The sequence below is a fragment of the Ursus maritimus genome, unplaced genomic scaffold (assembly GCF_017311325.1).
Source record: "Ursus maritimus isolate PB19 unplaced genomic scaffold, ASM1731132v1 scaffold_30, whole genome shotgun sequence".
NCBI classification, from domain to species: domain Eukaryota; kingdom Metazoa; phylum Chordata; class Mammalia; order Carnivora; family Ursidae; genus Ursus; species Ursus maritimus.
The window spans coordinates 17,335,300-17,361,780 of record NW_024425564.1 but is presented as its reverse complement, the minus strand read 5'-3'; the positions used below and the strand labels follow the sequence as shown (position 1 = coordinate 17,361,780).

Here is a 26,481-nt window from a genome sequence, read left to right as displayed (position 1 = left end):
GTTTCCTGGAGTTCATAGTCTCTCTTGGTTCATCTCTCCCTCTGATTCCCCCCCCTTCAGTTTTCCCTCCCTTCTCCTGATGTTCTCCATGCTATCCCTTATGTTCCACAAATGAGTGAAACCATATGATAATTGTCTTTCTCTGCTTGACTTATTTCACTTAGCATAATCTCCTCCAGTTCTGTCCATGTTGATGCAAATGTTGGGTAATCACCCTTTCTGATGGCTGAGTAATATTCCATTGTATGTATGGGCCACATCTTTATCCATTCGTCTGTTGAAGGGCATCTTGGTTCCTTCCACAGTTTGGCTATCGTGGACATTGCTGGTATGAACACTGGGGTGCATATGGCCCTTCTTTTCACTACATCTGCATCTTTGGGGTAAATACCCAGTTCAACTTTACCTTTCTAAGAACTAACCGTGTGATCTTCCTTCTTGTGAGCTTGACTGTGTTCCTCATGTATGGGACCTATGAATTTTAATTTCATTTCCTTATGTGAGTTCACAGGGCAAAGTGAAAGTAGAGTAAGTGTAAATCAATGTCCTCACTCAAAATAATCTGGCTTAGGGTGGAGGGAGCCTCAGGTACGAAAAGGAATTATAGGGACAGAAAAGAGATGAGTCAGAGGGAATGCAAAGTATTCCATATCACAGATGCTGAAGCAGTCAATTGGTTTGCTATGTATTAGAAAACTCTCCCCTCTGGATTGAGAAAGAAGTGTTCTAGCATTTCTGATGTTTTTGAATTTGTAAGAGTTGAATTTATGCTCGTCTATATTTAAAGTTCTGTGGCCACCTCTATAATAAATAGCCAAGGGTACTTAGAGTTAAAAAAGAAATCCCTTGAGGTTAAACTGGAAATATATTTTTCACTTTTGTTTCAAAACTAACATGGTCATTGGACTTTTCACATTTTATTATAATCCACAAAATAATCGGCTGATGTGCCTTGGAATATGTGGACTGAGATTTCCTCTGAAAGGCTGCTTACCCCATTAGGTTGGTTTTTTTAGAGGCAATGGTTGTAAAGATCACAATTCTCTCAGTTGTCCAGAGATGTGAATGTACCACCTGTGGTAGCCAGCCTCTGAGGGGCCCCTAGTGATCCCCATCAACTGGCATTCACGCCCTGTGTGGTCCCCTCCAGTTGGACCAGGGGTGATCTGTGTGGCCATACACCATGGCAGAAGTGATGATGTGTTACTTCCAAGAGTAGGCTATGAAACACATCACGACTCCTGCCTTGCTCTCTCTGGTCACTTGCTCATGGAAGCCGGCTGCCATGCTGCCCTGTGGAAAAGGCCACTTGGCAAAGAGCTATGACTTCTGACCAATGGCCAGGGAGGAACCAGGTCTCCTGGCACAGCCACGACAGTGAGCCCCAATCAAGCTGTCAAATGATACAGCCTCCCCTGCTACCCCACCCCCCACCAGCCCGACATCTTGACTACAATCTTATGACAGACCCAGAGCCAGTATCACCCCATCAAGACACTCACTCTCCAACTGCTGGCCACAAAAGCTGTGCGAGAATGAAACGTCTGTTGTGTGTAGCCATATTGTTTTGGGGGTAATTCATTATGAAGCAATAGATAACGAATCTACTAACCATCCCTCTTCTGAATGGTTCAAACAAGTTTTGCAGTCATCTTGAGAACAGCTTCCTAGAAGGGGAACATCAATGGCCATTGTGACACCCAGCCTTCCTTATAGTGTTTGGAAGGTCAACATGGGCATGGTGTCACAGACAAGGCCAGTACCACAGGGTGTGTTTGACAGGCAGGGGGTAGACTCAACTTGCCAAAGAGTGAATTTGGAGGTTTAAGACATTATCTTTACTGATTAGGGTCATTAACAGTAACAATATTCAGAGGTTTCCAATGGCCTTTTAGACTTGGCACTGCTCTACTAGGAGGCAAGGAATTCCTGAGAGAACATAGCCAAGGGCATATGACTCACTATTAATTATAACCACAGTTATCACCTAGGCACTGATGCTTTATATCATTATTTCATCTAATCCTCACAACGACCCCAGGAGAAATGGAGGCCCAGAGAGGGTAAGTAACTAGAGAGCATGAAGTGAGGAACCACAATTTGGGCCAGGAGCTTTCTTCCTTCAAAGACCCATTCATTTAATCACTAAACTCCCTACATTTTCCTTGGTTCGGCCCCCTGATGTGATCTGGCGAGCTACCCACATAAAGTATAGGGTAATGGGAGGAAGACATGGAAATGGCAGTTGACAGAATCAGAGAACCGGGAAGCAGATTACAGTTCTGCTACTTATTAGCTCAGTGACCTTGAGTAAGTTATTTAACCTCTCTGAGTCTTTCATGGAGAGATAACAATTCTATAGTGAATAGCAAGGGGTACAAATAGTTTTAAAAAAATCCCTTGAGGCTAAACTGAATATATGTTTCTAGCTTTTGTTTTAAAACTAATAACTAATAATCTTTTTTTTGCATTTTAATATAACTTGTGAAATAAGCAGGAGACACGTCTGGGCTTAATCTTCTGCAAGGCTGTTTATTTTATTGTGATGGTCATTTTAGAGGCCAACAGTTGTGAAGAAGAGGATGAGAAGAATTATCTATAGAAAGATACAGTATCCTATCTATCCATCCATCCATCCATCCATCCTTTTTATTCATAGAGGAACTCTAGGCTCTAATTATGTATCCTCACATAGAAGGTGAGCATAACATCAATACGTATATCAAGGGGTTATTATGAAGATTAAATAAGATAATTTATATAAAGCATTTAAAGTATTATCCAGCCATATTAAGTGCCATGTCTTACAATGTGATGACGTTGTCATCGTTGTCATCAGCATCATCACTGTCATCTCTTTGCTCTCACTCTAAGGGGAGGGACCCCTATCTGATGGGTCAAATTCCAGGACCCAGCCTGAGTGTGAGACTGCAGAGTGTGAGAATGGCGCCCACAGAGTCATGGCTCTCCCTGATGCTCTCCTTGTTTTTTCTCACAGTGCAAAGATCAGAGTCCCAAGGCCTACTCCTTAATTCCATGTACTTAGAGTCCTAAAGAAGACCAGCTCTTTTGTCCTGCCTGGGAGGAGAGCCAGCCATGTCTTCTTTTCTCAGGAGAACGTGTATTCAGGACCTTACTCCCTTGTCCCCAGTGGTACAACTCTGAGGACTGGGGCGTGGAGGGTGAAAGAGGTCTCTGAGGCCTCTAGGACAGGCCTCCTGCTCCAGCCCAGCTTTCCAGAATTCCAAGAAGAATCTGTCAGACTATATTCTCCATTGCTCACAATGTTTACATCTGCTACTGGAACCTGTGGCCACTGTCCACAACCGGTGCTGGTAATCCCAAATCCCTTAGCTATAACATCAGTTTTCCACTCTTGAATCCCATGGTTATTTCCAATAATACCAACGATAATAATAGCTGGTTTTCTTCTGGACCAGACATTCCTTTTTCTATCAACTCACTTACTTCTTACAACTCTAATGAAGAGGCTATTACAATCCCTATTCTATACATGTAGAAAATGAAGCCCAGAAAGGGTACTGATTTCACAGGTTACATCGCAAATAACTAGGCTGGGAGTAGAACCCGGGTCTCTCTACTTCGGAACCAGTGGTCCCCTCTGCTCTGGGGGCCTATCAATGTGTAGCAGCTATGGTCTCTCAGGCATGATTACACAACACTGAGGGAAAAAAAATCACATCGAAGAGTACAGTGTGGACCCAAGCCCATGTCTGGGCTACTGATCTTATATGTTCTTGAGCAAGGCTGGTTAGATTAAAAATGGGAGAATCAGCGTGACTATGAAAATCAGGGTGTGGCAGTGGGGAGAAAGAGAAATAAAATGGATCATGACCCCAACTGGGTCTATGAAATGCTTTTGATATTTTAGAAAGAGAGTCAGTGGTTAGGATGGGGGGAAAAAAAGCCACCTTTTTAGAGTAAAAATCTCCTTTTTTAGACCATCGTATTATAAAGGTTAAAGAAAATGTGCCATGAGATTCCCTGCTATAATTTGAAATGATTCAGGACACACTTCACTTAGACTGGGAAATGAAAACCATGTGACTGACACAGCTTCAATTTCCTCTGTTGAAAACCAAATCCCATTTTCACTTGTGGGTATTTCATTCATCTTTGCTTTTTTGGTTTTTTAATTACATAGCAGAAAGTGCTACTGTAATTTCCTCCCTGTGTAACACAGCATTATTCATCAAGAAGCTTTTAATTCTATACAGCAATTGCTTCTCTTCACAAATCTGCTTTCAATCTCCGCAGAGGCACAAGGGTGTGCTTTTTTGACCCCAGGGTTAATTGTCTGCAAATAAGTTAAAATCACACAAAACCTCATCCTGGGAAAAGGGAATGTGAGCGAGACCCTTCCCTTTACCTGTCCTATTGTTAGAGGTGGTAGGTAACTCGGGGTGGGGGGGGGCAGCCCGGACCCTGTGGCATCCGTGGTCTGTCCCGCTGGACCGATTGAGCTCTGAGAGGGAGGGAAAGGACCGTCTGGTCCACGGCTGTATTTGAGGGCCTCACATGGTATCTGGCTCACAGGAAGAAGTCGATAAATGATTGCAAAAGTGATGTGAATTGAAAGAACAGTGAACAGAGGAATAGGCTCTGAAGTATTCCTGACTTTTGTTTTGTTTTTTGAAAGTTATGTGTACGAAAAGGTCCTATTTCTAGAGGGAAAAAAGGGGGGAAACAATGAGGAGACTCACTAGGGGCCCTCAGGGGACTAGTGACCAGGACTGAGGAGCAAAGCCGATCCAGGAGGAAAGTCTTTTTTTTTTTTTTTTAAGATTTTATTTATTTATTTGACAGAGATAGAGACAGCCAGCAAGAGAGGGAACACAAGCAGGGGGAGTGGGAGAGGAAGAAGCAGGCTCATAGCGGAGGAGCCCGATGTGGGGCTCGATCCCACAACGCTGGGACCACGCCCTGAGCCGAAGGCAGACGCTTAACCGCTGTGCCACCCAGGCGCCCCCGGGAGGAAAGTCTTGATGCACCCACGGGACCCAGTCTCTTCCTCCCAGACTCTCCCCTCCTTAACTGCACCACTAATAACATCTGTCTCCTCTCCAGCGCCTCTAATTCCCTCCTGACGGACCCAACACTCACCTCTTCATTTGTTTCATTGTAATTAAGAACCATTTCTGAATACCCTATGTGTGGCTCGATACTGGAACTTGGGGAAATGGGCTGGAAGGGAATGGATAAGAGTAGTGACCGCTAACGTGTGTGGAGTACTGCTGTGTGCCAGGCACACCAGCACGCTGTTCCCGGCATGAACCCCTAGGGGGCTGAAGGCCAGGTGGTCCCTGCCCTCCAGGGGGGGCTCACATGCTCTATCACTATAGCACCCCATATGCACCTCTCATTATACTCGTGTCTTGTGTCACTAGTGGTCTGTCTACTTTTAAGGACCGCTCATTCACTTTTGCGTCCCCAAGCACAGTGGCTGGGACGTGATTGGTGCTGAGCGATGTTTGCTGTATTATTTAAGTGGTTTCTGATCCAATGAGCAAGGATGCACATTAGGAAGCAATGCAAAACTGGACACAGGGGGCCAGGGGCAGCTCTGCGAGCCTGTCGCAGCAATGGGGTCAGCAGGACCCCACAGGAGGACAGTAGAAGAGGAGGCAGAGAATGTGGGGAGACAGGTTCTGCTTGCATGGGCCACATGAGGGTCTGATATGGCAGGGCCACAGTGCAGTCCAGACGACACAGGCCGAGAAGAAAAGGGTTCCCAGCTGTGGCTAACAAATGTTGAGGACCTAAGAAGGACCAAGGGGCCCTATTTTTATGATCACTTCAATTTTTAATGGGAAAGGATGTCTGAGAAGATGGAGATCAACTAGTGTGCCCCAAAGTGACAGCCCCATAGGCTTGGCATGGAATTTCACTACAAAGGGACTTTGAGCTCCAGAAGACAATACAGCCCAGCTTCTGCCCCCAGGACAGGACACCAGACATAGAAGAATGTGCAGGGACATCAAACGGTAGGACAGAGGAAAACTGCTCATTAGAAACCACACTCCTGCCCATGAAAAATGCCCCATCTGTGGGTCCCATGGTTCTTTATTCACACAGGGCAGGAGCCCATGGCATGAGTGCACAAGGGGGCAGCACTGGGGAGGACTTGGGGAGCAGAGTATTGAGGATCTGGGGTCCGACTCCCAGCAGAGAAAGGGGACAGTTTTGTGGGTTGTACAGAAAGGAGGACCCACGAAGAAGAAGAGAAAGGGAAAGAAGGAGGGGGAAGGAGGAGAAGGAGGAGAAGGAGGAAAGGAAAATGGGAAGAGAAATATTTACCTCAGCATGGGGGTCCCTAGGGTCCATCTCATTTCCTGGCTTTCTCAAGCCTTTTTATTTTTTTATGATTTTTTTTCTTTATACCTTTTTAAAAACCCCAATACCATGGGATGCCTGTGTGGCTCAGTCGGTTAAGCATCTGCCTTTGGCCCAGGTCATGATCCCAGGGTCCTGGGATGGAGCCCTGCGTTGGGCTCCCTGCTCAGCGGGGAGCCCGCTTTTCCCTCTGCCTGCAGCTCCCCCTGCTTGTGCTCTTTTTCTCTGACAAATAAATAACAACAACAACAACAACCCAGTACCCTAATTCTCTTAAATGCCCAAGGTCTGTCACCTTCTTAGATCAGCTGGATTTCCCAAGATCATGGGTTCACCTGGGTGGTGTGATGGTCACACTCCCATCCAGGTCTCAGTGTTTCCTCTAGACAATGAGCGTGTGGTCTTGGAGCCAGCGTTTGTAGAGCCAGACTACTCGGGTCTGGACTCCAGCTCTGCCCCTTAGTTGCTGTGTGACATGCGGCCAGTGAGTTAACCCTTCTGTGCTTCAGGTGCCTCGTCTTCAAAGTACCGTATGGGGCTGAGCGACTCATTGAATTAACCCATGTGAAGCTCTTACAACATAATGAGCACATGATAAAGTTTCTAATCATGATGATTTGGGGACGTAAACTTATACTAACGAGAGGACCATTTAATAAGAGTGAATAAGTGAAGACTTAGCTCATGACTTCTGAAAGGTTGCCAACGCTTTGTATAATCCGCCCTTTGTGAAGGATACCTTCGTCAAATGTACAGGAGCTCTAAGAAGGAGTCTTAATTTCTCTCTCCTGGCCTTATGCTTGGACATATTAACTGATGATAATGAATCACTCCCCTATGACATTTCTTGGGAAAACAAATCCAAGGAAAACAGTTCTAGCCGGACAAAGATCCCTTTGGCCCTGTAAATCTTCCTTCTTTGTATCTGGGCTTAGGGTTAGCTGAAGTTACCTTCCTCAAGACCGACTGATCTGTGCTCTCTTTTCCAGTCTCCCTTCCCTGTGGTCTCAAAAATGGAAGCATCTATATCCTCTTTCCAAACATTCCCCAAACATTTAATGCCTTTGATTTCATGCTATTTCCTCATGAATCATCTTGTCTATCTTCAATCTCTCTTTCTCCCTGAAAAAGGCTCATATTTCTCTCAAAAAAAATTTTTTTAAAGGAAATTCTCCTACAGTGCTCGTCTTTGCTTAACAACGTCTTGAAATGGAATATTATACCCTCTACCGTTAATCCATAAGTATGGGGGCTCCGCGAACACCATTTTCCTGTAACTACATATTTAAAGGTCTCTGGTAACCTTCAGTACCCACCAGAGCTCTATTACTCCATCTTTACTCATCTGGACCTTCTTGGGCATGTCACAGTCAACCCCATCTTCCTCTCTGAAACTTCCCTCAGCCTCCCATGACCTTGTGCTCCTGGAAATCTTAGCAAGCTTCTGACTTCTTCTTCTTGGGCTCTAGATTTGCTCTCTCTTACAACCTCATCTGCTCCCATATTACCACCTTACCTTAATGAGGGTGCTCCCAAAGGACCTATCCTTGGCCCTTTTCTCTTCTCTGGTTATGCTCTTTACTTTGTCCAAGCACATGATTCAAATGATCACCTCTATATAGAGAACCTGGGTGCTGACGTCTCCTGCAAGCCCACGCTTCCCAACACCTACTCAGCACCTCTAGCTGACTGCATGTCCATGGCACTCAGACTCAGCCTTGCCGAACTGAGCCCCCCTCGCCTCCCATGCCTTTTCTTTTCCCTGGGTGCCATCACTCTGATCACAGTCCATCATTCTCCAAGGTACCCGGATACTCTCAAAGCCTTGGGATCATCTTAGACTCCTCACATTCTCTGGCCTCACTCCTGAATCTAGTCAATTCTGCAATCACAGATGGACACCTCCTCCTCTCAGTGCTCACTAAACATGTCCCAATTCAGTCCCTCCGCATTAGGTTTTGGCCTTCGCCTTCCACTCAAAATCTCCGCCATCTGTCTTTACCCAACTCCAAACATCATCATCTCCACGAAGCCGAGTCTAATCCCGGTCCTGCTCTGTATCTCATGAGTTGGGCACCGTTTTCTCCTCTCCTACAGATGAAGAGGGTGAGGTGCAGGGAAGTTAAATCTAAGGTTATACAGTTAGTGAGTAGTAGAGCCAAAACTTAAATTCAAGAATGTCTAGCTCCAAAGGTGCTATTATTCCATGGATGGATGGTTGGCTGGTTAGCTGGATGGACAGATGGATGGATCAATGGGTGACCAGACAGGTGAATAAATGAAGAAATAATAAACAGAGTTTAATAACTAAGAATAAGCCAGCCCACCATGTGGACTGGCATATGTTTAAAATGGGAGGGCTGCCTTGGCATAATTCCTGTAGAGCACTGGTTCTTAACCGGGGGAAATTTGGCAATGTCTGGAGACATTTTTGGTTGTCACAACTGGTATGTGTGGGGGGCACGTTGCTCATGGCATATGGTGGGTAGAGGCCAGGGATGCTGTCAATATCCCACAAAGCACAGGACAGCCCCCACAGCAAAGGATGATCCTGTTCTAGAATGTCAACAGTGCCAACGTTGACAAACCCTGCTTAAGAGTGATTCAGGTCAGGGGCGCCTGGGGGGCTCAGTCATTAAGCGTCTGCCTTCGGCTCAGGGCGTGATCCCGGCATTCTGGGATCGAGCCCCACATCAGGGTCCTCGGCTGGGAGCCTGCTTCTTCCTCTCCCACTCCCCTGCTGTGTTCCCTCTCTCGCTGGCTGTCTCTCTCTGTCAAATAAATAAATAAAATCTTTAAAAATAAAAAGGGTGGTTCAGGTCAATCCCTTGGGAAACAGGCAAGTTTTCTGAGGGTAAAGTGGAGGGATAGGATGAGTAATTTCATACTTGAAAATCTGTGCTTCAAAAACAAGCAAACAGAAAACAAAAACAAGGTGAGGGCGGCTCGTGCTTTAAAGGATAAGGGCGCAGGCCCCTGTGAACGACTGACATACCCATCCCTCTGGTGGAAAGACAGACAGAAGCTGAGGGCGGAAACAGAAATCGGAATGCAGAGGAATGCAGAGCACGGGGCCATACCCTAAACATCTGCAAGAGGAAAGTAAAATGAGCACACACCTCTCCTTTCAAAGACACATACAGGCGGATGCTGGTGCCTTTTCAGAACAACCTTCCCTGTTCAAAGACCGTGTGCCTACCGGTGGCTTCCTGGCCCCCGTCTCTCCGATATTCCTGGTTCCGTCTCCTCAGCCCCCGCACTCCCTGTGCAGCCCGTGCCTGGCCCCGGGGGGCAGGCCGGAGACTCCCGTGGCCAGGCTGGGTCTTCGGCTCAACCCAGGCTCAGGGTGCCCAGCCCTCCGCTCTGGCCTGGGGACGGCCCAGGACACTCGACAGGCCACAGTGGGCACTGCCAGAGGCTGACGGGCTCTGGGTCCACATCATTCATGAGCACCAGCTATTCATTTCAGTTACCTGGAGAGGGTGTCTAGTCAACAAAGGCTCTAAACGGACTCCAGGCACCAGCTGCGTGGGGCCTAGCTCCTTCCTGCAGCGGAAGACGGATTCTGCCTGGGACGGACTAAATGCCTGCCTCCCTTAAGCGCCCTTTTTGGTTAGGCTGTGTAACATGGAAACAATGCCATCTGCGGGACGAGCGAGCTCTGCTGATGCTCAGGGCCATCGGAACCTACCACCAGCTCCCTGGGTACAGGCTGCAGGGCGGGCCGCTGTCAAAAGCATGCTGCCCAGGGCTGGAGACAACGGGGACTCCCTTCGAAAGTCAGCAAAAGAAGGACTGGCGAGCTCAGGCAGGGTTTCGGGTGGCCTCAGGGTGGACAGCTTTTTAGCATGGCAGGGTCCCTAGACGGAGGACAGGGCGGTGGCAGAGAGCAGAAAATCTTACCAGAGAGTAGAGCTCACGGTGGGCAAGGACCTGGTTATTGCTTGGAAAAGCCCAGCCACAGGAGGTGGCTCATGACTGGACCTGACCAATCTAGTAAAATGCACCTCCCTTTCCTTCCCCCAGCCGGGTTCTCCCGAAGTACGGTGAGCTATGCAAACGGAGGCTCTCCTTATGATTTACGCCGACTCGCTGCCAGTGACAGCTCTCCACGGCGCACGATGTGTTTTCCCTGTCACTTACTGCAGGGAGAGAATCATGTGAGTATGTTCTCAGTTTTGCCAACAGCAAAAATCATTTTGAGGAAGGCATTCTTTCTAGATGAATAGAATTATTATTCCCTGTATCTCCTTGTCCCCTCCCCATCATGAATAAACAGTCGTTTCTGCTTTAGCAAACCTCACTTCAAAAATAGGCAAAGCAAAAGAGCAACAACAACAACAAAACCCCAATAAAGATGCAATGCTCTAAACTCCGTAAGCACCCTCCAAACGTCACAGTGTGAGAGCACCCGAGTCCCTTCTATGCCCATTAGTAAGGGACAGAAGGCCATTGCCAGCTATTAGACTACTTTGAAATAAACCCAAATGATTGGGTAGAATTGCAGGCCAGGCACAATTGCTCTATTTCAGTTTCTCATGGGGCCGCATCCCTGTGATTGCAAACTCCTGCTACCACCCAGAATTAACAAAGGATGCAGACACTGTTGATGAAACATTAATGACCAATTTGCAAACGTTCTAGGACCCCCTTAGTTCATCACGGGTTCATCAATGCAACATCCACCCATCTCTCACTTTATTCTTTCAATTATTTAGCATCCATTAGGCGCCCGCAGTAGGCCAAGCTCCAATGACCTTTCATCCACATTACCTCCCCACTAACAGCTTCATTCACCTGGTGGCCCCTCTAACTGCACAGGCGAATCGACCTTTGCCTTAAGGCAGGAAGCTCATTTAGAAATCATTCTCCACGGGCATCCCCTGCATTACATTTCCAAGTGCTGAGGACACAGCAGATGTAACCGAAGCTCCGGGAACTTCTCCCGGTTGTCGCAGAGCATCGGAGGAAAATGCACCTGAAAATGAGATCCTTGTGGGACCTCAATCTGTGAATTCTTCAGACCCGCTTTGCCTGGCTGAACTAATTAATTCAGCCATTATTAAATGTGTACCACGTGCCTACAATGTTCCAAACACTGTCTCAGAGGGTGGCAGATGCCGAAGATGAGAGCAGGTCAGAGGACTGTGGCGATGTTCCAGCCGCTGTGGAGGGCTGGGCAGTGTTGCGGGTTCACGGGGCCACGTTCTGATCACACAGACATGGATGGAGCCACCTTCCCATAGGTGGAGTTGGGGACCACGGAGGAAGGATGACTTGAAGGACGTGGAAGGGTCCTCCCCATTTCAAACGACTCCCCTTCACTGCCTGTTCTAGACTCGAATGCACCCCGAGTCACAAGACTGACACTAGAAGGTGCCCTGAATGCACTTTCTTCACTAGGGTAGCACTTCTGATCTTCAACGTGAAGTCCCTGATCTGGCCTTTCCCTCGTTCTGGCCACTCGGCACCATGTTGCTACCTCTGGGAAGTGCTATGGCATACAAATGACACTGCTGCCACAGATGCTGGGAAATAGGTGCAAACCAAATGTTCCAGAAGACCAGTGGAGAGAGAGGAAGCTCCTGGCAGAGGAATGGGCTCTGACCTCCCAAAGGCAGTGGCAGGCAAGCCAGCCATTGAATGATGGTTCTCTCCAATAAACTAACCGTGAGTCATAACAACCCCTACCACCCCCCACTCCCAGCAGCTACAACAACAGCGACTATTTACTGAGCAATTTCCTGGGTGCCAAGCACTGTATTCATGCTCTTCCGACTAGTAACAGCCCACTGCAAAAGATATTATTAATCCCATTTTACAGATGGCAAAAGGGAGGTTCAAAGAGGCTAAAGTCACACCATTTGCACATGATATTGACAAAGCTGGAATCCGAATCATGTCTGTTTAACTGAGACCATCCCTGTGATGGCCTAAGGATGCGACATGTTCATTCTGTGTCCCTCTGGAAGGGCCTTCGTCCCTGGGGAGTGTTGTCTGCACAGAAGGGAGGGGCCCTCTGCTGCTAAGAGCGGGTGTGGGGGCCACTGTCTAGGAATTTCTAAAAGTAGAGAAGATGGGTGAATTCTGGGGCCAGAGGGGGCAGAACAGACCTTGGCTCTGGAGATCGTGGTCCTGCTAACTACTGATGCCCTCCACCCTTCCATAGCCTCTGTTCTCTGCTAAACAATGATTGCTCTCCAGTAAGGGTCTCTTAGGCATGGGGGGGGGGCGGGACTTGTGCTCCCTCCTTTCTTTTTTTGACTTTTTTGCATATTGCTAAAACAATTGCAGAAACACTAAAGAAAAAGCAATTAATGTGCTCACGCTCTTTCCAACTTAACACAAATGTTGTCATGTGTCTGCATTTCTTTACAGTCCTTGCCAATATGTATCCATGTTTTCACACAGTTATGTGATGTATGCACAATTTTAGGTTTAGTTTCATGTAACATTATTGTCTAAATATTTTCCTATTTGCTGCAGTCTTTGTAATTACCATCTCGATGGTGGGCTCCAGACATCAAATTCACATCCCCCGCAGAAGGCCTGCTGGCTCGGGAGGGAGGCGCTTGAAATTTACTCCCCAAATCTGCTTGTAGGAAATGCAGCCCTAAGCGTGCACACATCTATTACACACTCTGGTGAAAGGGTACCAGAGTGTGATTAACCCAAGTGAGGATCAGAAAGTCAAAGCTTTTAAAGAGAAAAAAAGAGCAAGGTTTCTATTTGTGTTTCAGCTGCAGGGGTGGGGAAAGAGGGAAGAACCTGGAACAGGTGCCATGGTAGGGGTGGGGCAGCACATCCAGCCTTTTAAAGTCAGGCCTTGCAAGGCTGGTGTGCTTCACTATGCAGTCACTTAACCGCTCAAATTCACCCACCTTCCTCCCAATTAAGGTTCCTAAAATAACGACGATGACAATGCTGATAAGCATAATACAAGATAACACTCTTACGGCACTTTTTCACACGCCACGCGCTATTCCAAGAGCTTCACGTGTATCTGCTCATTCAGTCTGGACAAGTACCTACGATTATTCCTATTTTACAGGTGTGGAAACTGAGGCACCAAGAGGGACAGGTAGCTCTTTCCATAGCTGGTGGCCAGGATTTGAACCCAGGCAGCCCGGCTGGAGAGGCCATGTGTGGAACCGTTTCATAACAACTACCTCAAAGCTCAGATCTCATATCCTTCCCTACTCAAAATTCGTTTCTCATCTCCCACTGATTATCAAGTTCAGTTCCAACCCATTAGGCTGGCACTCAAGGCCGCATACAACCTGCCTCCAGAGTCCCTTTCTAGCTTCCTTCCCATAAATCCCCTCGCTGCTCCATTCCATGCATGAGATACAAAGCATGAGCATGGGGTCCAAAGTATTACTGTTCTTGCCTAGTAATCCTTAGTCCCTCTTCCCTGTCCTTGGCCTAGAATGTCCTCCTCTGTTTCTGCATATGCACATCTTACCCATTTTTCTGCTCAAGAAGATTGCTCTTCCCATACCACTCAACTCTCCCTTCTCTGAGTTCCAGAAACCATGTATTCTGATATCTCCTTCCAACCCTGACACTGAGATTCACGCAGGGAAGAAGAGGACTACAAGTCACAGCACACAGCTGCACGTGACTCCTCTTTTCATTAGTCTCTCATCTCATTAGTCCCTACGTTCCCACTGCACTCCCCCACCTCACATTTCTCCCTCTCTTCGAGGTGAAGCCCATCCCATATTTCTGACTGACCAACCTTCAAAGTCTGGAAGGAGCGGTGCTGGGAGGGCATTCTTCCTGCTTCAGCTTCCTTCGAGGGTCTCTGAGTTTTTGAAGGCAAGAAAAGTGTGTTGACTGAGCACCTCTCTTAGGTACAATTTGTTGGAAATTGTCCTTCCAGCCAGAATCATAACAAACAGGTGCCTATTTCTACCTCCCTTAGGGCTGGTCAAGCCTTATTCATTATTAAGCCTACCCCATCTCTTGGGCTAGTATGTCAGCCAACCTGCAACACTGGGAACCAATCAGGGGCCATCTCTGATCCACTGCACAGCTCTCAGAAGGGAGCTGAGCACACCTCTGAGCAGGGACAGGAAAACTGTCTGCCTCCTTCTCAACCCCACCCGGGGCTGACCCCAAGGGACTATGGCGTGACCCATACTTTTTACCTAGAGTTATTCTCATTTGGGAAAATATCTTATGTTTCCTACATGAGCTTAAGTTTTTTAGAGGTAAGCTATTTTTCTTTGTATCCCACATAGCATCATGTAGAAAACCTGACACTTGATATTTGAGAAATGTTTGGTGAATGAATGAATGACTAACTTTTTCCAAGAGGACCAATATGATAAACTCATGAAGAATAAATTAGTAATAAATAATGATAAACATTATATTAGAGACCCTAGCCAGTGAAAGAAGGCAAGAAAAAGAAATAAAGGCATGGGTTGGACAGAAAAAAATAAAATTTCTTATTTATAGAAGTTATGATTTGGCCACATATATAACCCAAAAGAATCTACTATATATAAAAAAAACAACTATTAGAACTTAGTAAGGTCACAAAGCACAAAAGCAGTATTAAAAATATATATATTTCCATAAACTACCAATGAACAATTGAAAACCAAAATATAATAAAAACAGTGCCATTTGCAGTAGCATGAAAAAACACGAGATATGTAAGAATAAATCTTAGAAATTAAGTGCCAGATATGTGTGATGAAAAATACAAACACTGATGAAATAAATCAAAGATCTAAAATGATCAGACATACCATGATCACGGATTGAAAGACAATAATTTTGATGTCAATTCTTCCCAGACTACATATAGATTCAATACAATTCCAATTAAATTCTGAGAAGTTTTTATAGAAATCAACAAGCTGATTTTAAATTTTATATGGAAAAGAAAAGGAATAGACCAAGGAATTTTGTAAAAAAACAAAACTGGAGGACTTGCACTACTTGATTTCAAGATTTCCTATAAAAGCAATAGTATGGGACACCTGGGGGGCTCAGTTGGTTAAGCGTCTGCCTTCGGCTCAGGTCATGATCCCAGGGTCCTGGGATCGAGTCCCGCATCGGGCTCCTTACTCAGTGGGGAGCCTGCTTCTCCCTCTGCCCCCACCCCCCCTGCTTGTGTGCTCTCTCTCTCTGACAAACAAATAAATAGAATCTTTAAAAGCAATAGTAATCAAACCGTTGTAGCATTAAAGAAAGGCTAGACAGACAGAAAAAAATGAATAGAATAGAAAACCCCAAATAGACCTACACATATATGGTTGATTGATTTCTCAAACAGGGGAAAATGCAATTCAATGCAGAAAGGAGAGTATATTCAACATGGTGCTGAAAGTGCTGGATGTCCATAAGCGGAAAAAGTAAAAAAGGAACCTCAATTTCTGTTCACATTCACACCTGCATGTGAATGTTTAAGGGCAGCTTTATTTATATTTGCCCTAAACTGAAGAAATCTAAATGTCTCTCTCCTGGAAAACGGAGATTCAAACTGTGATTCATTCATACAATGGAACACGACTCAGCAACAAAAAGGGGAAGACTACTCATATACAACGAGATGGCTGTATCTTGAAGGCATCGTGCTAATGAAAGAAACCAGACTGCAGAAGTTACATACCGCATGATTCCATTCCTGCGGCTTTCTGGCAAAGGCAAAAGCATAGGGTCAGAAACCAGATCAGGTGGATGCCATCCACAGAGTGGGGGAGGCAGGGTCAGCTAAAGGGTGTCAGGCCTGGCAGGCCCTAAACCCCTTTAAGATGGAACTGAAATCATGCAGCTGAAGGAAAAGTGGGCTGAAATTTGCACTTGCCTGGCTTGGTCTCCCGCGTTTCCCATGGGGCGGCCCTTCCTTTCCGATCCAGACACTCTCTTCCTCCCGCAGGTCCCTGCGCAGCGGGCAGCCCAGTGAGCGCTCGGCTGGGTGTTTCCCCTGTCCTGGGGGATGTGCCTGTCACCAGCGGGGCCCCTCACAACTGAGACCGCCAGCTGCGGCTGCTTCTAAAATTCACTTCAAGCCACATTTTGGCCTAAAGCCCTGAAGCCTCTTTTCAGGAAGAAAGCATTGAGCCTTCCGTTTCATTTTGTTTTTTTACTGCTTGTTCAAAGAACAATCATATAAGATAAAAATATCCTCCTCAGGCAAGAGGATTTAATTCAAACATTCTTAAGAGTAGATTCAACAACCTTTTTCTCACAAACAAAACAAAAAAACAAACCTCCTCCTTTCTTGGTTTCCCCCGGTTACATAAAGAAAGAAAAAATGGAAAGAAGCAGAGAGTATTTACAGGAACGAGAATTTTCACCTGAGAACTTTCACCCCACCTCCTGCAAACATAACAGAAATTCTGTAACAAGCACTTTAGGGGCAATGACCCTATTACATCTTCCCCAGAACTCGAGGAGAGCTCAACTCAAGCTATTATCCCAGCTCACAGATGAAGACAACTGAGGCTGGAGGGATCGGTACTGAGTCCAGGTTGCACAGTTGGTAGTGCATGAGGCAAAGATGTGAACCCAAGCATTTCTACCCCGAAGCCCAAGTTCTTCGCCAGGGGCTACGGTTGATATTTGCACAGCTACGGTTAGAACAGGCTAGGAAGTTGCCTTTCGGTTTGTGAAGAATGAAAAAGGTATTAGATTTGTATCTTTTCCACCCATACTTTCTTTTTATATTAGACCCTGGTGCACACACTCGGGTTAGTCATTATCTGCGGCTCCTGAGGGACTCCTATAACTGGCCCATTCACGGCCTGCCTGCTTTCACTCATTCACCTGTCCATGATAAGGTAAGATAATAACCACCCACAGAGCCACCACTCAACCTCAGAACTGGAACTTCAACAAGGACCTACATCTCTCCGTGTGGTCTTCCCTGACCTGGTCCTCCCGACTCCCCTATCTGAGGTCGTCACTGTTCTGAATTTCTGTTTATTGTCCCCTTGGTTTCTTTTTTACATAGCCTCCTCACGACTATAGTATTTTTAGAATTTATTTTTATTGTATAAAGAGAGTATCGCGCTATACGTCATCTTTTGGGATTTTTCCACTTACATTCACAACTTTACAACCAGCAGTTAGAATTTCAAAGCCAGATGAAGTCACCTGCAGAAGAAAGGAGGTGGAAGAGGGGAAGACGCACCTCCTGGGGGCGGTACAAGGGGATCATCACCTTTCACTTGGCTCAATCCCCTCCCAAGTCTTCATCCAACTTAGCATAAAAGCCAGCTCCTTACCTTGGTTTCTAAGGCCCAGTCCAGGGTGGACCTTGACTGTCTCACTGACCTTCCCTCACACCACATCCCCCTCACCCACTATGCTTAGCAACACGGTCCTCTTCCTGTTCCTCAGCCATTCTCGCTGCAGAGCCCGAGCTAGCAGTCCTGTTCTACTTGCTCCTAAGTTTCACCTTCCATGTTACCTACCCTTCTCTGAGGAGATTTAACGACCACCCAACCTCAAACAGCCTGCTGACACACACCCCTGCTTTTCGTTGAAGCATCTTATGCATTTTTAAAAAAATTCTCTCTTGCCCCTCTACAAGAAGAAAGTCTTGGATAGGTCAAGCTGAATATCTAGTGTAGACCTCTGGGGGCCCCCAAGTCCCTTAGAGGAGTTCATGAGGTCAAAGTAATATAATAAGAATAAGGCTTTATTTGCACTTTTCACTGTGTTGACATTTGCAATGTTGGCAAAAAAGTAAAGATGGATAAAATGCATGGTACCTTGACCCAAGTCACGGTAATAGCACCAACCTGTTACTAGTGGCGACTGAAAGTTTAAGCATCTCACACATGCAGGGAAAAACAACAGTCTGCTTTGCCTTAAGAATGTCCTTGGAAGAGCAGTACAAATGGTCACCTTTATTATATCTTGGCCCTTGAGGACATGACTTTTTGATATTCTGTGTGACTAAATGGGATGCCCATCTGTTACACACTGAAATATGGGGCTGAAAAGCACTTCTATGATCATTTGAATTAGGAGATGAACTAGCAACTTTCTTCACGGAACTCCATGAACTAGTGACAGATGATGGCAGGGATTTTTCTCAAATAGGAATGAAGTGAGCCTGCCACAACTGAGAGCAGCTTTTGCCAAGGATAAAAATCGAGCTTTCAAGTGAAAATCTGAATTTTGGAAAACTTGTATCTGCCAATGCTTCCCAATATTTAAGACATTTCTGATAAGAAAGATGGTGATATTAACAAATGTGACTTATTGATCTTGAGTAACGAAATGCATCAACATTTTAAAGAGTGGCATAACTCACTCAACCAATAGTTTCCAACGGACTAGTGCAAGATGTCACCAAATGGCGCATTTGTAAAAGATCCATTCACATTGCAAGACTGACTAATAGATTGTAGTGTACCTAATAAAAAGTTCATTGATATTGTTTCAGAATTCTCAGTGCAACTAACTTAAGAAACGACTACTTGCTGAATTTTGTGTAATATCAAAAAAGAGTAGCCACAATTTTCTCAAAAAGCTATTAAGACACTCTCCCTTTTTTAGTAACATATGGCAAGGTCGGATTTTCTTCATATGCTTCAACCAAAACAACTTAGAACACCAGACTGAATGTAGAAGCAGATACATGAAGCCAGCTGTTTTCTATTAAGCCGGACAGTAAAGAGATTTGAAAACATGTAAATCAATGCTACTCTTTTCATTATGACTTTTTTCCCTAAAAATATGTGGTTAACATGCAATGGCTTCCTTATTATCTCTATATGAACTAATCAAGTATTTCTAAATATATTTCCATATGGTCAACATCAAGAGCTATAACCCCCACATAAACAAAAGCTCTCTGGGCCCTCAATGTTTTTTTAAGAGTATAAAGGGGATCTTGAGACTAAAAAGTTTGAGAATTGCTGCTCTAGTGGCTGATAAATGCTACTGAATGAATCTACTAAAGAGACATTCTCTTTACTTTGTATCTGTCTTCCCTGCTCTCTTTCTGAATGTTCCATAAAGCTTTTGCAATCGTTCAGATGTATTAGAGGAAGGCCAGTGACACGAAGTCTCAATGGCAGGAGCACTCCTAAGTCCCCCTCAGAATCAACATACGTGTCTCCAACTATTTTTTCATCCTTTCCTTTTTCTTAAGTGCCTACATCAGATAAAGATTTTAAAATGAGTTCTAAATGTGTTAAATATAATTGCTTTAATTTTAACTACTGGTATTGCTGCCATGTTTGAGGTTTTTCCCTTCTTCTTTTTTTTTTTTTTTTCTGTTGCACATTGAACATGTGGGTGACCTCACTACCCTGCGTGTTAATGAGGAGCCTAACTACCATTGAAACACCACTTTTTAATAGGAAAGCACATGACATGTTTTAAAAGTGACTCTCTGGCTTCTGGGAGACAAATGACATCATGGCTATGGCAATTTCTGTGGTATGCCAGAGAGAGTTCACAGACGGTTGGCATCACACTGAAAGGAAGTCACATTTGGAAGCTGTCTCATGTAAAAGGAAACACATCGTGCTACAACTTTTTACACAAGCCACATGACGTTATAGAACCCGAACTTGGAGTTATCTTGGAAAGATGTATGCTCTTGTTTCTTGGTGTCACATAAAGTTCTTTGTGTTGAAGCCTAAGAGAACGTCCACACACAATGGCACTGACTGTACCCTCCAGCTGTCATGCCTGGCTTTTCCAAAATAATGGTCTTCTGCTTTCAAAATCTCAGGTTAGCATCCAAATGTTTTTCTTCAGACAAGTATAACTGAGTCAGTAGGTAAAAGGGGTGCAGGGAGGCAGGAGAGAAATCTCAGATCCTGGCTATGTTGCAAACATTGTGCTCTGCACCTGTTGCAAGCAGTAAGGTTCTGAGTGGGATCAGAAACACTCTTGGGATCTCCTGTGGGAAGACTGGGGGGGGGCACATACTGGTTTAGAAGAACCAAAGATTCAATATTAACAGGAAGATTTCAAATAAAATTTCTCTGTTCTTGCAACACACCTAACATGAATTTAATAAACCAGAGTTCGTTTATTTTATTTTCCAATCCAAAAAAAGAAGCCACATTATTATGGGTTGATAGAGTTCATGGGCTCAGCAGGAATAGGCTCAACTTTTCATCAACTATTCAGTTATAAGAGAACTGGGGCCACAAAATAGGGGAGGAAAAGACCACACAGTTTTTGGTTCAGTTAGCTAAAGAGGTTTTGGTTAAAAAGAAAAAATTCAGGGGGACCTGGGTGGCTCAGTCGTTAAGGGCCTGCCTTCGGCTCAGGGCGTGATCCCGGCAGTCTGGGATCGAGCCCCACATCAGGCTCCTCCACTGGAAGCCTGCTTCTTCCTCTCCCGCTCCCCCTGCTTGTGTTCCCTCTCTTGCTGGCTGTCTCTCTGTCAACTAAATAAATAAAATCTTAAAAAAAAATTCAGCTTGCACTCTGATCAGTCATCCTTGAATTCGATCTTCTAAATGTCTCCCACTGTCTACCCACAGTTACAGCCTGCTTCACCCATTTTACTGTTCAACGGCGGCATCATCTGAAAACCAGGAAGCCACTAAACATCTATCAGCAAACATGTGGCCGACCCTGGTCATCACAGGAAATCTTCAGAAGAAGGTATTCAGTAAGGAGCACATGATATTCACTCACTCACTCAACATCTACTTAGTAAGCTCTTTCCATGGGCCTGCCTTAGGGGAGGCAGGCATTGAGGGCATTGAGGACCCAGCGGTAAACAAGACAGTTCTTGCCCTCAGGAAGCCTGGCACAGAAGAGCTGAGTAAATTTTTACACAAGTAATATAAAAAAGCAAAATGTCCCCTTAATTACCGATACCTCCCCATTTTCATACTTTTGTAATATAAAGGAAATAGGGTATGGTAAAAAGAGTACTGTTGCCTTCTTGGGAGGCATTTGATGAGTGTGATTCGGGAGGCAAGCTCCCCTGATGAATAATGGATCTAAGCAATGGCCGCTAAAACCACTGAGTAAAAAGCTGATGGGAGAACTTTATCATAGGTATACTAAGCTGACAACACCTGAATCCACTGCTCAATCTTAACAGTACAAAAAGAGAGACGTATGGAAGGACAGAGCACCACCCATGAAGCAGTCTTGCCTCCCCACAAAACAATCAAACTTAAATTTCGTGAAGTCTCTAGATTCAACTACCAGTTTATAGGACATACAGAGGACAGAAGAACCTGTTAAATGACACCACAGGGAGGCAACTGACAAACTGTTAGAATGTGGGAAACCACACAGGACAAACAGCCTAAGTTCTTCAACAACAAAAATTACCAAAAAAAGATGAAGAGAGGAAATATCAACTAAAAGAGACCAAAGAGATATATCAGGCAAATGTAAGCATGGGTCTCGTTTATATCTGAATTCAACCAACCACTGAAAGAAGAAAGTATGAAACAAACAGGGAAAACAGAAAAATCTGAATACTGACTATTTATTTGATAATTAAATATTTTTCAAGGTAATGATAAAAATATTATAGTTAGGTTTTTGAAAAGTGTTTTTGTTTGTTTTTATTATAGGTACACACACGGGCATTTATGGATGACATAGGATTACCTTCAAAAGAAGAGCTGGAGAGATTAAGTACAGAAAAGATGCTCAACATTTATTAGTCCTATTATTATTATCATCATTCAGCAATAAAAAGAAACAAAGTCCTGACACCTGCTACAAGATGGATCAATCTTGAAAGCATTACGCTAAGTGAAAGAAGGCAGTCACAAGGGAGCACACATTACACGATTCCATGTATATGAATTGCCAAGAATAGGCAAATCCATAGAAATAAGAAGCAGTTCAGTGGTTGCTTAGGGCTGGGGGTGGGGAGGGTTACAATACTGGGTGTGTGTGTGATGGATTTCTTTTTGGGGTAATGAAAATATTCTCAAATTGATAGATGCACAGCTCTGTGAACATGCTAAAGCAACTGAATTAGACACTTGAAAAAAAGAATCCCTGTTGGGAGGGCGTGGGGAAGCATACAAGGTGATAACAGATCATGTGTCGTAAATTTTTCAAATGTAGGTGCTATGGTCAGACCCTCTGGGTCAGATCCTGGCTCTGCCAATGACTAGCTGCATGACCTTGGGCAAGATATTTAATTTCTTTGAATCTTAGTTTCCTAGTGTAAAATGGGGGTAATAGAGGTACGTATGGGCTAAATGAGGTTGATAAATTCAAAGCATATGGAGCAGTGTTTGGCACAGATGAAATGCTCAATAAACGATTAACTACTATTCTTCTCAACCAATTTGTTTTTCTTCTCACAGCTCCTTCAGGAGCACCCATTTCTTCAGGATCTCCCTCCGAAATCACAGTAATTATGGACAGGGAGTAGCTGCTCAGAGAAGGCTTCCTGGCTCTTCCTGATGTCTTGTTGGCTTTGGGTTTCTGAAGTTTTATGAGTCTCCTTAACAAGGTATTATCCTTCGAAAGGTTTGAGTGAGTGAGTCTTCTTTTTGGTTTCAGGTTCCCGATGGGGATCTGGGAGGAGCAGTGAGATCTAAGGAGACCAAGTGTAGCCACAGCAATCAAGTCCGTGCTCGACGGTCCGGCTGACCCACCCCACGGCTGCAAATGCTGAGACCACAAAGGATAAAGCCACAGATGATCCTTCCAGACCCCCTTCTTTAGTGGTGCCTTTGAAATAAGACTGGCTCAACCCAGAGATGGCTGCATCTTGTTGCTCATGTTCACGGGACTGCCAATTTCCCCTCTGGATTCGAACGCAGTCCTCTGTGGTTCTGACTCTTACACCCCCCCACACAGCCTCCTCAATTAGCAAAGTGCTGCGGCTCCTTTTCAATAACAAAGGCTCTGCATGAACCTAAATCAGTAAAACTATGATAAATATTTTATAAATGGCACTCTGAAAGCACAGCTTAGACAGACACAGACACACACACACACACACACACAAAATGGGATTTATATGCTTACATACGCTCTCCACACAGAACTACAGCATTTTCTCCCATTCAAGTTTGCTCCAAAACAGATTTTTTATTTTTATTTTGTTGCACTGTACATATCAACTGCACAAGGCAATCAGCCAAGGAAAGATTTAAACATATGGACTAAATTTCATGGCTTTGAAAAACACGGTAGAGCAAGAGAACACTATGTTCTTCTGATCTGCACTCGGGTCTGCCATTTGGCTGGGTGGGTGCCATGCCACCCTTGGGCCAGATTCCCCCTGGGGCCATGGGGTAAAAGGGCCTCTCCCACATCTGCAGTGGCCTGTCCAAACAGGCAAAGGCTCTTGTGGAAGCTGTCTTAGAGCCGTGTTACTCACCACTCTCTCCACTTAAAAATGGCTCATTGACATGCGAGGCCTTCCCCACTGGCCCACCAAGGACCAGCAAGACAATCACAAGTGCAGAATGGGTGTGGACATTTAATGGGTTACGGATGTGTGAGATGGTCATTCATTATGGAAAATAAATGTGGTAATTCAATTTATTTTCCAATACATTTTACAAGAAATTGAAATACCACATTTGTTTTCCTAAGTGTTGATTTTTCCAGACCTCCATTCCACTTATAACGTGAGCAAGTTTGTCCGACAAAAGAATGAGCTGATAATAAACTTAATTTTATTGTTATAATACCTAGGGTTTACAAATTTTTAATATTCGCTATAATGAGTAGTGTTCTTCCAATTTATTTGCATAATCTCTTTGGCTTCTTCTGGCTTGGTAACTGAAACAGAAATGTGTTATAACCAAAACACCACTACCTCTGTAAACACAGAGTATCCTCACCTATGGTGGACACACCTTGCCTTCTTCCTTGTCAACTTTGTCCATTCCCAGGTAAAGGTAAAGAGAATATGTGGAGACCAACCAACCAACCAACTAACCAACCAACCACAACTCAGCAGTTCCACCATAATGCCAAACTGACCTGAATCTTAAAGGTTTGTGGTTGCTCACTGCAGATCAGCATAAGCTAGGGAGCAGGTTATACACTGCCCCTTGGGTCCTTCTCTTCCTTCCAGAAAGCTTACTGGAATGGAAGCATCACAATGGTGACAGTGAGAGTTCTAGAGGTACACTTTTCGCATGCTCCATTTTAGGGAGAGGTACTGGAATTGGTACTGGCATGCGTATCCATAGCGTGAGCTTCGGGACCAAGCATGGTTAGTGCATGCTGGACCGTGTGCATGCGGAGCGGCCATTTGGCCGAAAGAGCCTCAGCAGCTGGCTCAGGATTCCCAAGCAAGGACGGGACGGATGGCAGGGAGCTGGAGGGAGAGGCAGGCACTGCAGCGGGAACACTGTGGCCTTTACAGGCAGAGATCCCTTAGCTTGGAGCAGGGCTCTGCTACTTTCTAGCTGTGTGACTTGGAGAGGGAATTCTGTGGGTATTGGGGAGCACTTCCTTCTTTTTCTGGCACTACAGGATACTTGGGGCTCATCTTACGTATTTCCTGCCCCAGTCCTAGGATCTGTCATCTCGCCAAGGAGCCTGTAGGCTTGCTTTTAAGCGTTGGTGGTCAGTACCAGGGCAGCCTTTCTTCTAGGGCTCCTTTTTCCCCAGCACTGATGGATTACCCTTCTGACTACCATCTCCAAGATCTTCCTACTTTGGCTGGTGGGAACACAAATTATTCCCTGCCCTGTAGGACCTCAGAGACTGTTCGGTCCGCTCCTGTCCTGTGGTTCTTTCCTCAGCTGCTGGTAGCTTCCTCACCTTAAGTGCTAAGCAGTACCCACCTGAGGACCAAAGGGAAATCCTCTGCAACCCCCAAGCTTGCTCTCCCTCCAGAACTCTGCCTATTGAACTCCAGCTGCCTCGGCCTCTGATTCCCTAACTTTGTCTCTTGGGCTTGGAGACTCCTGGGCCCTGTCCGGGTCCCCTACTCTGTGTTGTGGCCTGGGACCCCTCTCCAGCAGTGAGCTGGGAGGACTCTAGGGCCTGCCTTGATTGTTTCCCCTCTCAGGGACTCCGTCCTGTACTACCTTGTGTCCAATGTCTGCAAACCACTGTTTCCTATATTCTGTCTAGATTTTCAGTCATCGGAGGTGGGAGGGTAAATTCACTCCCTGTTCCTCCAGCTTGGCCTGAGCACTTCTGAAGGTCACTGTATATAAAGGGTCCCATTTAGAACCATTTGTGATAGACTTTCCTGGGATACTCAATAGTCTTGTCTTAGTGATTTGCAGTGAGTCATCTCCTTCACAAGTGAGGGGCACAGCTTTGGCCACCGGCATCCTATGAGCAGAGTGAATCTGTCTATACCACATATTAGGTCACTGGAGGTATAAAACCCAACTAGTCTGGAACTTGGAGGCTCTTAAAGCCAAAATGCCTTCCTTCTCAGCTCCAGGATGATGAGACAATTGCTGGAGAGAGGGCCGCCTCACCAGGTAGTACCCCGGCTCTTCTCAGAAGGAAAGGGCCTGTGCTGGCCTGCAATGCCCACGGACTTGAAAGGAAAACAGCCCACCTGAGCGATATGCACATGTCAAAGCAGCCTTAGCAGCCCACAGGAGAATGGGTGATTTCATAGGATTTCCCCCTCAATCTGGGCGAGCTGAGAAGTGCAGGTTAACATGAGTGCTCACCAAGAGCTGAGAAACTCCCTCAGCTCACAAGGGCAGAAGATGGAAAATCATGGCTGACAATGCCGCCCTGGGGCTCTACTCAGAGCCTTCCCGACATCTTAACTATCCCAGCGGGAGTGACACAGGGCATGCGTGCACACACACATGCATGCAATACACATCCCTATGGAACATAAATAGGAAATTGTCATTTTTTTTCTGGGTCTGAATTCCATTGCCTTCAGGCCTGACTCCCAAAACCGTGACACAGGCTTTAATGATTTGCAAACAAATTTTTAAAATCTAGGAACCTTATATCCAAGGAAAGAATACTTTTCAGATGTCAGTGTCTCATTCACTGTCAAGCAGAAACACCGCAAAAGGACTCTTTCTTTCATCGTGCACATCAGCCTCCCCCAGATGGAAGAGCTGCCTGTAGTTTGCAACACAAAGCCAAAGAGTCACTTCTATGCCAGCTAAAGAGACCACACTTTGTCCTCCTTCAACCAGAGGTAGGGCCTGTAGAAAAGCTGCCAAGGAGCAGTACCCTAAGTTGCTTTGACAA

At 45.4% G+C, this 26,481-nt stretch overlaps 1 protein-coding gene across 2 annotated transcripts in view; it reads right to left on the bottom strand.

Annotated features, from left to right (window-relative positions):
• Window positions 1–26,481, bottom strand: part of FARS2 (phenylalanyl-tRNA synthetase 2, mitochondrial) — a 524,673-nt gene that overhangs the window by 29,477 nt on the left and 468,715 nt on the right. The window lies entirely within an intron of this gene.